The following is a 13,422-nucleotide window of genomic DNA, read 5'->3' on the forward strand; positions in this document are numbered from 1 at the left end:
TAGTTTTGTTCCACTTTCTACACAGACCAGAGGTCCACAAGCCGTAATTATAATTTCCATTAATATATATATATATATATATATATATATATATATATATATATATATATATATATATATATATATATATATATATATATATATATATATATATATCTTAGAAAATGTGGAGTCCTCACAGAACCATGGGCTCCAGTCATGGTGATGCAAATCCAATCCAAGTGGCCGAGGTGAGAAGCCTGCTGCAGGTATCTCCTGAGTGTTTTGTTTTATTGCTTGGTCAGCAGTCCATTAGCACAAACAGCCTGGTGCCCTGACCTGGCTCTGGATCCAGCTGTCAGCGTGCGTCGTGGAGCGAGAGCGGCTGAAGGAGAGAACTGTCCCTTCGCTTTAAGATCTGGCACCCTGATGCGGTGGGAAAAGTGTCAGCACAAGTGTCTCCAGATGTGAGTTTTTCTCGACTTGCAGGAGTCATTAGAGACTGCCTGATGTTTTCTCACTATTGGCTCTATAAAGGGCATATTCACGGTTCAATTTCAGCCGGAAATGGTTGAAAGTATTTTTTTTCTGTCCCTTAAACTAGATGAATAATTTAATAATATAAAATATGAATTTCTACACAGCAACTTCGTCATAAGAAACCACTAATGCTACTACCACACATTTTACTACATCGAATAATAATACAAAATATTATATGTTGCAGTTTATCACAACAGAGTGCCACCAAGTCTTATGTACCTACAGTGCACACTCTCAGGGAGAAACTTTTTGATTCCTACGCAAGCGCTGCAGTCGATCACGGTGTTCACCTTGGTTTGATTCTCTCGCCGACATATTGACTTGTTCACGCCGTTGCCTTCATGCATAATACAAGGAACAAGTATGTTTATCTTTCCTGTCCATTAAACTACAAGGTCATGCTGATCATTTATCTCCATTCTACCTTAAAAACACGGTCTGCTGATCTGCTGGGGGAAAATGCAAACAGTCGATGGCCAAAATAGGTGATCCTTGGCCAAAGAGTGTGAAGGCTGAAGGCATAATACTTTAATTAGCTTGCGGAGGTACACGTCCTTCGATGAATAAGACATCAACAGCTACAGCTCTGTTATAAAGAAGAAACATCAAAAAGTAGGGATGATTTCGGCATCATATTCACCATGGTTTCAAGTAGAAATGAAGTCAAGGGCAAAGTAAAGAAAGCTTGTAAGTAAATAGCCAAATTATATAATCACAAAACAGCGTCATACCGAATGGAAATAAGCATGACGTGGCTCATATAAAGTCGACTGAACTGGCTTGTTTCTCATAAGTTAAGTGGAGGCAGAGGTCAGAGATTCTTAGGAGAAGGTTGGGTCCCAGCTTTAACAGCCAAGGGAGGCCTGTGATCTTGTTCTATCAGACACAACCAAGAGTGCAAAGAGAAAGAACAAAAATAGGATTTAAGATAAAGAGTTTTGCCAGCTGACATATGGAGGTCCCTCACACACTGGTGTTCCAGGTCCAAAAATATGCAGTTCACCCCATATAGCATGAATATATATGTTTAAGAATGTCATAAAAAAGGGGGCACTATAGAGAGAGCAACCCTTTGGCACTAGGTGCCGACGCACTTGTTAGCGCAAACATACACCTGCGAGTAAAAGAGCTCTGGCCCAAAGATGGAGGAGGACTGTCCTCGCTGTCAGGTCAGACCTCAGCGGAATGTCAACCAGAGAAGACTTCAAGTTTAGCTCCAAGGAACGGTGATGCAATAAAGAGCAAGCACGGCAGACACGGGTCGGACTGGCCAAATAACCGTTTGTTGGTTTGTCGTTCCCTTTAAAGGCCAATATCACGCGATGCTGCGGTCCTAATGTGATCGAGTGAACTGGAGAATCCAAGTGCAGCAGACTCTGAAATGCTCCTGGTAGGCTTCCAGAGAGGAAGCTCAGCATGGCTCTGACACTTTGGCAATGGCGGAAGATGCAGTGGAACCGAGGGGTTACACAGAATCCAGGTGCTGAACCCCAGAGTTTTTCAGCCTTTGTTAAGCCAAGGTACACTTTGTCCACTGAAAAAATCCCGAGGCACAGCACCAACAGAGCCTTGGCCATATCACAATTGTGGTTAATCGAAAGTCCAGTGGAAAATGAAAATGAAAAAAATGTATGTAATATTCAGAAACAAATTGCAGAAAAATTATTTGTTTAAAAATGTTTCTAGAAAGGGACGGGCGACATGGCAGAAATATGTGATGATTTATTTACATATTTTAAAAGGCTGTTTTCTGTTTTGCATGGTTTTATTTGAGTTTCCTGTCTAATTTCCAGACAAATTTTAAACATTCTTTGTCTCAGTTTCATAATAACAGTGACTCTATCTCTCCTTACCTTTTGGAGAGTATTTATTTGGTCTTGTATTGAGTTTTTAGCTAACTTTTAAACAACAAATCAAATATTGATGGTCTGCTAGTGTCAACAAACTTTTGAAGTGAGACTTCACATTACCTCTGCTACCTCAGTTAGCTCCGCGGTGCACACTGATCTTGGTATCGCGGGGCCAACAAGGAACTAGTTATGATTCTGTCGTGAAGGTGCGTGGTCAAATTAGAGGCACATCAGGTTTAAAAACAATTTGAATTTGGGCATTGGCCCAGCTTCGTCACTGTTTTTGTGCTTGAAGAGGAGCACCATGCGCAGCACATCTGTCAGTGATGTATAGTATGTATAGACATATAGTGTATAGAAAGAATGTGACCAAATCCATGTCATCCTCTTACATTGGGAGCTTGTCAACATTGTTCATGATTTAATGTCATGACATCATCCACCTCTAGCTCTGGACAAATGAGGTGAAACTGGATCATTTCCCACGGCACACCTGACACTCTCTCATGGCCCACGGGTTAAAAACACTGCTGTACCACAAAACCACTTATGAACCAAGATGTGTCTTATGGAGGAGCTACAATAGCAAAAGCAAACAAAACTAATTACTACTTTTTTTATTCAAGATATGTTGGGTTTCTAAGCAATTTGCTATTCTGATTTTTGGACAGGAATCATGCAGCTTGTGCAAGCCGAACTTGAACATGGATTTTCACTTCAGGGTAAGTTCTCCGGATCGACCAGTGTAACAACCGCTAATAGTTGTTGTTCTCCATCAACTTGTGACCTGAACACTGGTGTATTTACAGAAACTACTACTGTAGGAGGAGCCCAAAGGCAAAAACACTCAACTGAGAGGAGTGGTGCAAAAATAACAACGGCATTGATGAGTTTTTGCCTCCGCAAGTCATTGGGCTTCTGTTCTGTAATGAAGTTATTACAGCCCATCCCTCATTTGGAAAGAATTATGGTTGAAGAAAAAAAAAGAAAACTCCCATATCAGTTGAGATGTTTCTATATACATGATCCGTTTTCCCGTCATCTGCAGCGGCACAACTAGAAAAACATTTTAGCCATTAACACACTGTTTATATTTTCATTATTATATACCTAATAAAATCATATTTTACTGTCAACGCAGATATTTAAGAACCAAAAAAAAATAATGCACATCTTTATGAACTCACGGCGGTGACCGCAGAAGCTTCATAATTCATGAACATTCATTGAGAAATGTTATTGCCCTGATTTGATAATCCACTGTCTGCTGGTTGGCATTTGCACAGGCATGATGCCATTTGTGGAAGACTGCTGAACATTGATTGACACGGTATAGATCCGAAGAGATATCCTGGATGGATTAGAATTTAAAGATGCCAAAAGTGCACAGATCCCATCTTCTGTCTCCTCAACTTCAGTCTCATTGCTTTCTGAGCTCTTCCTCATTGCATTCCTTCAGTCACATTTGATGATCAACCACTTTTCAGACTGGGCACCAAAAAAAAAAAAAAAAAAGGTCAAAACTAGCTTCCATTTTACAGTAATGCTGATGTGACAGCTTGAGCGAACAGGGCAGAACAGACTGTGGGAAAAGTCAAATCTGACACTGATGTGACTATTAATGTTGACTTATCAGAGAGAGACACTGGGATGCAAAGTGGCAAGTTAAAATCTTGTTATTTGAATCCCGCTTGGTTCATCATCAAATGCATTCATAGGAGAATGGGTGTCTTAAGCGATCGTAAGTGTGAATAAGACGCTGGGGTCCAAAGAGGAAACTGGAAGATGATGGACTCAGGGTCACCTCAGCAACTTAATGTTCCCCTTTTATTTCACAAACAACTTTCCTCTGTCCTTCAAAAGCAATTTTAGTCGACGAAAGGTCAGGCAGCATTTACTGTATCTATAGTCATTTTATCCAGCAGTTGTCACTGGAATGAAATCTCCATATTGCATATTTATAAAAAATGGGATTTGTGGGAAGGAGCTCTGTAACAGCTCGGAAAAGCAGTAAGGATATGACTGGACTATTGCATCATGCTGGAAAAACCCATTTCATTGAAACATGTCGACAAAGTCATCTTGGATTAACATCAAGCTGCCGCCTACCAACAAGTAGGAAAATAATATGGACTTTTCCATTCTGTGTCATAGCATTTGAGAGCTGAAGAAATGAAACTGTGTGTAATGCTACATTATCAGTGGCAGAATATGCACTTAGAATGAGTCTGTGTGGACGGTACAAGTTAACACAAAAAAAAAGACATTTTGAAATGTCACATAACTGTGGAAGAAATACTGTTTAACTCAAGGCCAGTTTTGGTGGCAATAATCCAGAGCATGACTCATAAAACACCTACCTCCTGTGAGGTGGGGGTTTGAGAAGGAAATGTCTCAATGGTGACGTCTGTAAGGTGTAACATGTGAGTATCCAAACAGCAATGACTGGTGACAAACTACAAGTCCCATCAGGAAGAACTTTAGTGGGGAGACTGCTAATATTCAAAGGGCAAGTTGCAAAGGCTTATGGTTTCGATGACACCACTCAATTGAAGCAGCAGTAGGACTTAGAAAATTTGCTTTTATATCATGGCGGTCAGTGAGACAAAAATGGCAGTTTCTTGGGAGCAAAGATATGGAGCTCAAAAAAAGTGAGCTTCAGTTTCGAAGTTCATCATTTTTCCAAAGAGTATCAGACTTTTCCACAATGTTTCACGTCAGCAGGGCAAGGAACTTCTCTCTTTAGCCGCTAAAAATGAAAACACTTCTCACTGTAACCGCTGCAGTCACCATGCTATACTGTACAAAACACATGAATGTGGTCATGTACTGACTTCAACAAGAATTTTGAAGCGACATTTCAATGTGATTTCTAAATTCATTGTCTTCCCTTCTCAGTTGTCATCTAACACTGCTCTAAACTGAGTGAGCTGCACACACAATTGCATGAATTACAGCAAAAGGAATTACGAGCAGGACGTATGAGTAGCTGCAGCAGACACTGTTGATTCCAAAATGTGGTTTTACACCATCTAACTCGAGTCAATATAAGCACCATCCTTCTGGTTCCATGTTCACGCTAAACTTTGCTTTTTCCCCAACTCCTGGACGATAACCTAGCTGTTGCCGCATCCATGACTGTATGGCCAGAAAGCTTTGGTGGAAATAAGCCACAGTGTCCACTGACCAAACGCCACCCTCCCACAATACATGTGATTTCACGGCAGTTAAGCATTGCCCTTGAAGACGCTTTCCCGGGTGAGCAATAGAAGATTTACATGATCATTAACCATGACACACATTTTTCCCCCACTAATTTCTCACCAGCAGGTCTCCGGGTGATACATGTCCACTCCTTTAATGGCACTAAGAGTCCCTGTCATGCCCACGGAATACTGGAGATAAATAAGCCATGGCTGAACTGAACTGATCACCTCGTAACTGAAACACTCTGAAGCTAACTAGCAAGCTATTGAATCTCCCATGTGCCTCGTGGCGGAGGCCACCGATCATAGATCTTGACTGCTGCAATATATTTGTGCTTTAAGGAGACAAAGGAGGACGAGCGGCAGCAACTATTCAACCCAAGATGGTCCTGCGATGTTCTGGCTCTGCTCAAAGATATAATTCCAGAAAATACATTGAATTATTTTAGCAGTCAGTGGCATTCCTTAACAGGTTAGTCCACTAATCATTTTTTTTACACTGAGTTTAACACCACTGGGGTCGAGCTGGGAGGAACTGTTGAAAATGTCATGTGTTCAGCCACCGTTCAAGATTCAGTCACGAGTACATCAGCCACACAACAAGGGTACTTCCTTTCCTTTCACATTCCTGTCCAGCAAAAACACTGATCTATATATATCTATATACATATATATATATATATATATATATATATATATATATATATATATATATATATATATATATATATATATATATATATATATATAAACCATCTTTTAAATGCTTTTTGTAAATCTTTTTTTTATACATTAGAACATACTGCTACATAAACGATTGTTGAAAAACATCATGTTCCTGTGATCAAATATCCACCAAGCAACAGTTTTATAGCAAAAACCACCAGCACTCATACTTACTGGTCAAGATATTTACATTTAAGAGGTCAAAACTCCTCAAGGTCAACAGTCATAGCAGAAAAGAAAATACACATTCTGTTTCACAAAAATAAATAAATAAATAGAAAATATTGGCTTTTATATTCTGAATGATTTTAACAGTGGAACTATTGAAGTCACATTCCTCATTCAGTCCCCTGAATATAATATACATTTTTTCCACAAACATATGTTTATTAAATCATTTTATTATAGAAAATATAACTATAATTACTTCATTTCACCACATTTCCATTCATTATATGTTATCTGTTAGCAAAGATTTTTCAAAATAATGTTTCATAGTTTAAGCCCGAAGCTGTTAAACGCAAACCTCTGATCCAACTTTAAGCAACAAATGTGAGCTTCTGTGAGGAATTACAACAAACCAGAAGCGCTGGGGTCAGTTAGCAGAGTGCATGTTATGTTAATGCGGTATAACTTGATACATTTTAAGAAACTACTCAATAATGTTGCCCGAGGACATGAAGAGGATAGGCATGACTAGGGATGATGATCAAGATAGGTTAAAGTGGAGGAGGCCAGCGGAAAGAGGAAGATTTACTGTAATAATGTTGCCTCCGTTCTGCAACGGCCCCATCATGAACTGATGAGATGGACATTTTTTCGCTTTAAATTATTCCTCTGATAAGAAACGGAAGTGTTCAAATCGCTTCCACACCCAAAAGTGTACAAGAGCAAGTCTGTGTGTGCGTGAGAGACTGTCTTTCCTGTGATAAATGGCAACCTGTCCCGGGTGAACCCCCCTCAACGACAGCCACGATGAGCGTGCGCACCCCACGACCCTGACCCACCTGCACTGGCGTGAGACGATAAATGAAGAAGGTGGCAGCATGCGCACTTATTTGTTATTCTGGGGGTTTTGACATCCTTGAGTGAATTCTATGGGTTGAAGTGGCGTCACCATTGCAGCTGCTCTAATTTCAAAGATAATGAACTGGCAGCATCATCCAATGACTTACAAATGTCAGGGCGCAGAAATGCCACGGTGACTTTATTATGGATTCGTATGCCACGCAAACCTTGAGATTTCAAGTCACAGCTCAAAGTGGTACGTTGACAAACCACAACATGCAATTTATGTTCAGCAAATGAAACACTGAATAGAAAATGCCACTCTTTCACGTAGCAACATCGACACAATAAAAAGCCATCGCTGCGCTGTCATTCATTTGGCGTGGAAGATGCGTGATTGAAGGGCTGCCAGTCATCACGCAAAAAAAAAAAAAAAAAAAGTCTTGTGACCGATCACTTCAAGCAATCCCATTTCCTTTCATATCTGGATGCATACTCTTAGTTATAGGAGTTGTTTGTGAAAATATGAGGTTTGAACGTGTTGACTCATCGGAAATAACGTGTAGCATTAAGATGTGTGTTGTTGTCAACGAGGCATTCATGGCAGGAACACTTTATTTACAAGGATTCCAGTCAGACGGCAATCCAATTTCACATACGAAGCCGAAGAAAAAGCTGGTCGATACGTTTGCGCGTCGGTTCTCTTCCATCACGGTCATTGGATTGAGAGGATGGAAAGAGTTGGCGTCTTATATAAATGTATTCCTTGTTAAGGCTGTTGCATAATACAGGTAAATAAAAACATAAATAAATAAACCTGTTTTAATAAATATGTATTAACTCCTCTTACATTTAGCTAGGACACGCTGTGTAGCTATCAAACACACATGGATATTTTCCCCCGATGTTAATAATTAAATCATAAATAAAAAGGAATATTTGCGGCAGTTGTGTTGTGTCTCGAGAAAAAAAGAAGTCATCAAGACAAAGTACAAAGGTCTCACGCAGAGTGGTGTGCACAGCCCAGTTCGTACTTGGCGGCAATTAAAACGCTGTTGGGGCAAGTTTTCTGGGAGGAGAAAATGCAAATACAATTATCAATAAATATTCAACGCCAACTAAGACATGAAGCCTTCATTTTGCACGCGCAAACAGGATTCGCAAATCTTAATGTGACATCTATGAGCACCACTTACTACTTTCCTTTCTGAAACCGGGAAACACAGAATCTTTGATTTAAAGAAGCATCGCCAACATTCGCTCCAGTTTTGTTATCGTAACAATCACGTAAAATCTTTTGTCTTGCCTGTGGAGCAAACTCCCAACTTATATGTGCTGTTCAATGTAAACATAGGAGCATTATTATGAGTCAGCCCCCAAAGACCACATGTTCATTAAACAGCTGGTACTTCATGGAACATTGTAAACTCCTTCAGTCTGCTCTTTGTGTAGTTTTGTATTGTTGCCATATGGCGTTGCGCACTGTGCGAGCAACTACTGACAGTCCTTGCAGAGGAAACACAGGTGACAACACAACAACCGCTGAGGAACAACTAACACTCAAAATGAATCACATGTTGAGAGTCATTTTTGGAAACTAGACACACCCCTCAATTCCCAACATTTAGTCATACCATCATTTCGCCAGCTGACTACTTCATGTATGAAATACTCCAGCCAAGCAGCTCACACCTGCAGGACAAAAATACAAATATTACCAGTTAATCATATTAATTGCTAATATTTAACTGTTAACTATTACCAGTTAACATGCTTGCATTGTGGAACATTTGTGTTTATCATTCACACTCTATGTCACCTACATAACACTAAAGAGACATGATCCTAGATTATTTTCATAAATATTCAGGTTTTGTGTCCATTTTTATTCTGCGACTCATTTTGAACTTCGCTTGTGAATGTAACTTTGATTTAAACAGTATAGGTAAACGAGTGAATTACGCGGCTAAGTCCAACTCAATCTAATTAGAGGGATGACATTTCAACAAGGCAGATTTCAATGGAAAAGACTTGTTTTATCCAGGGAACAGGAAAGAAAGATAATTTAAACTTCTTAATTAGTACATACTTAAAGGTCATGCGCAATTTCAGACAGTTCAGAAGCACTTGAGGGGAACAGGGCTCACTGATGTCGGCTCTTCTTTGTTATACCATTTCATTTTACAACTTTTCCGATCCATCCTGAAACTGTTTTGAATTTTAGGAAAGCAGCAGTTGGTTGGAGCAGCGGTCCAGACGTCAGCGTTCTGCTTTGACACATTAGGCTTTCAATTGAATCCTGTGGTGCAAGAACGTTTGGAAAAGCTGTGCCATCGCCGTGACAGAAACGCACGGCGAGAGGTTTTAAATAGCAACTGTCAGATTATTACATGTAGCGTGAAAGGAGCACCATCATATTGCTTTCCTAACCATAACCTCCATCTTTCTTTTACGGCATCCGCATATGCCGCGGAAAGCGAATGTGTTTCAATTGAAAGCCTAATGTGTCAACAGCAACGCTGATGGCTGCCGTCGCCGTCAACATAGGACGCAAAAGTCTGCTTTCCCCCATGTCAGTACATTACAGCAGTGTTTTTCAACATTTTTAAAGCCACGGCACCTTTGGTTCACTGAAAAAAATCCCGAGACACACCAACAAAGGAACCTCTGTTCTTAAAGTCCTAAAAATAAAAAAAAGGGGGGGGGGGGCAATATGGCAAAATATATCATAATTTATGTATTTATTTACTTACTTGAAAGTGTTATAATTTTATGACTTCTCTTTTGCATGATCTTACTGTAGTTTTGAGTTTCCAGACAAATCCTTAGCATTCTTGGCCTGAACTTGCTTCATAAGGACGATTATTCTTTTTCTCTTCACAATGTGAAGCACATTTATTTTGTTGTGCATTTTGTTTTTCGCCAACTTTTAAACCACAAAGCAAACTTTGACAGTCCAAGAGTATCAATAAAGTTTAGAAGTGAGACATCATGTTAGCTATAAGCTCTGTGGTGCAGACAGTCTTTGGTGTTGTGGGTCTGACAAGGACCACTCCCTCAATCGAAATTGTGTGGTCAAATTAGAGGTGCTGTATATACCAAGTATATACCAAGTGACATCAGGGTTAACTCGCTATATTGTCCGGTGAAGTATGGCAGCAGGAAAGGAGGGAACACATTTCATTCAAAAGAAAGCCGAGTCGTCCGTCAGCCTAGGAACATCTAGTGGACAATTGATGATACGCCTTCATATGGAATGCATATGGAAGAATCGACAATAAAAGCTACCTTACCTTGACTTACCTTAGGTGGATGTTGGACTACGCAACATAAGGTATATGAATGTATTACTGTTTTTTGTTTTTTTTTTCACAGAAAGCAGAATGTGATGCCACAGGAGAATCAAAATTTGATTTATAGACTTCATTTGATCTAATATAAATGCAGAAAATATGAAATAGGTTACACGACAGTAGATTATCTGCACAAACGGATAATATAGCAAGCTGCCTATGTGTTATTAGAGCAGATGAATGAGGTTAAAGAAGGTGAATTCTTGTAACATTACCTCCTGTTTACTAAAATAGCCCTGCACATTTCCAGAACAGCTGGTGAAGACTCCTGCAGACGAATCTACAGGTGCAGACGACTGCAATTCTCTGCCTTTCTTTAATTTTATTCTGTAACCTACGATGGTGGGAGTGCTCTGTTGGGACTCATGGGAAAGTGTGACGGTAATTGTTTCCTAATGAGTTTTCTCCTACCGCTAATTGAGGATCACATTGTCTTTTACAATCTGTGGTTTGTATGTACCAACATCAGCAAAAAGCAACCACACAATTGACTAATGAACTGTGTTTTTTCCCATTAAACATCCATAATAAACTCATGAGCAGTGAAGTACATGACCCGTTTCTTCTGCTGGATGTGCCGGTCTGGCTGTGGAGTTTCACTACAGCTGCCTTTCTGCCCTCTGATAAGTGGCCGACAAAACAAAAAATATGTACGTGTATATCAATAGCACGAAATGAATGATTGAACATGTTAAGACATCAGATTCTTCTTGTGAAATACATGGGCCACTTATGACTCAACAGAATGCAGAAATATCAATTTGCAACCATGAATGCATCCGATGTTCATGTGTGTTTTGTTCTTCATTTATTATTTTTCAGAGAACTTGGTGACCATTTTCTTGTCATCCTTTCAAAACACCCAGATTGGTTTAGGACACTCATAGAGCTTTTGACAAACCAGGTAAACTCTTGGCTGCGCTGTCACTGTATTTGAAGTAATTATGTAGATATGAAAACAAAAAAGAAGGCGTCTCTCTCTCTCTTTCTCACTTGAAAAATATAAAAGTTTCATTGAAACAGTACTTTGAAATCAAAGATTGTAAAGCTCACCGCTACTTGCTAGGAGAGTTCTTGCTTGTTGTTTATTGGACCATGTTGAGTTAGTCTTTGCTGATTGGTCAGATGCATTCTGTCTTTTGTTTTATTTGGTTTCACGGCAACTACAACAGAGGCAACTCTATGAAGAAAAATACAGAAAATACATTCTAACTGAGAAGAAACATTCAAGAGAATGCTTTGTATGTGCTACTGGGATGTGATGCTACCAACACACTTTATTGTTTTTTGTTTTTTTATTTATTAACATTGCTATTTAATACTGTTTGTTTGTTTGTTTTTCTGATCACATTTTTGCAGTGTTTTTCATTGTGCACCACAATGAAAGTTGCATTTTATATATGGATTCATTGATGGGTACTAGAAAAACAAGAATGTGATTGGTCATTGTAAATTCAGTGCAAAGTCCAACCAAAGGTCCAATCTGCGGCTCATAGAGATGTGAATTCTGTGAAATTAAGGAGGAGAGCTTGACGCAAATATGTGGCTTAAGCATTTGAAAAGTTAAGCATCACTTGAGATCTCAGCAAACTCTTCAACAAGACGCAGATATGCAGGTCACACTTCTCTCTTTGTACGACATGAACCTTTCTCCAACGTAGAACTTTATTATTTTGCTTTGGAATGTCTCTGAATGATGAGCAGGAAATCATTCATTATTTGAGAAAAGGAAAACAAAGTCTTGAATGCAGATAGAAACCAGAGACAAAGTGCAGCTTCACATTGAAACACGAAGTTGAAAAAGAAAAAAATGGACAGAAGCTACGGTGCTGTGGGACTGACACACTCAGACCTGATCAAACAAGCCAACGTGCGAAGAGTCTTGTCGAAATGATTTGCTGCAAAAAGCCAGGTATATCTCACTCACATCATGAACTATGTACCACCATGAGAAATGACAGAACGAAAGATCTGATGTTTCCAATGTTTCTTCTCATTGTCATACATCCATTTCTTAGGTCCTTTAACTGTTTAACTGACCATCTGTGATGGTTTCAAACATCGACACACAGAATGTGTTGAGTGCAAGAAACGCGTGAAATACCGTCACGATAATTCACTCTGACTCCCCATAATTACATTTCAACATTTTACATCCAGATTTAAATTGAGAAAGCTCTTATGGTTTACTTCCCAAGTTAATCTGGATTAAGTGTTGGAGCCACGAGGCACTCATTTACAGTAGGTGAAGGGCCTGAAGTCTGTGTTGATCCTTGTAGCAGCTGATTTGATGAACTAAGCTGCTCTTGCCTGACACTTCTTCCAGTGAATATTATGGAGAAAAAAAATGACATTTGAAGCTGTTAACATTTCTGGGAAGACCTCTGTAGAAAAGGGGTTTAAGTTGTGTTATTAATTCTGTTTATTGGGTGGGAACATATTGATGTAAATTCTGGCAATGTCAAAATCTCTTGAGCTCAATAGTGAACTGGTTCTGCCAATGACTGTGGGCTTCACCTCTCTAACAGGGGGCACTTCACTTCACAGCCGTGTCTGAGGTAGGCTCTGTCTCTCTTGCATTCGGGGAACATTTGACCAGAGCATCGTGAGCGCAGGGACTCGGAGGAGAGGAGTAAGTAAACTAGGTAGGATTTGTGACCTTAAGCTCCACCTTTTGGTTTTTACACTTAATGTTTTAGACTCCCTTTGCGGGCCTGCACTCAATGGGTTGCTGCAGCCTGGTGGCTTGGGACGCCA

Source organism: Synchiropus splendidus, chromosome 5 (genome assembly GCF_027744825.2).
Source record: "Synchiropus splendidus isolate RoL2022-P1 chromosome 5, RoL_Sspl_1.0, whole genome shotgun sequence".
Lineage (NCBI taxonomy): Eukaryota > Metazoa > Chordata > Actinopteri > Syngnathiformes > Callionymidae > Synchiropus > Synchiropus splendidus.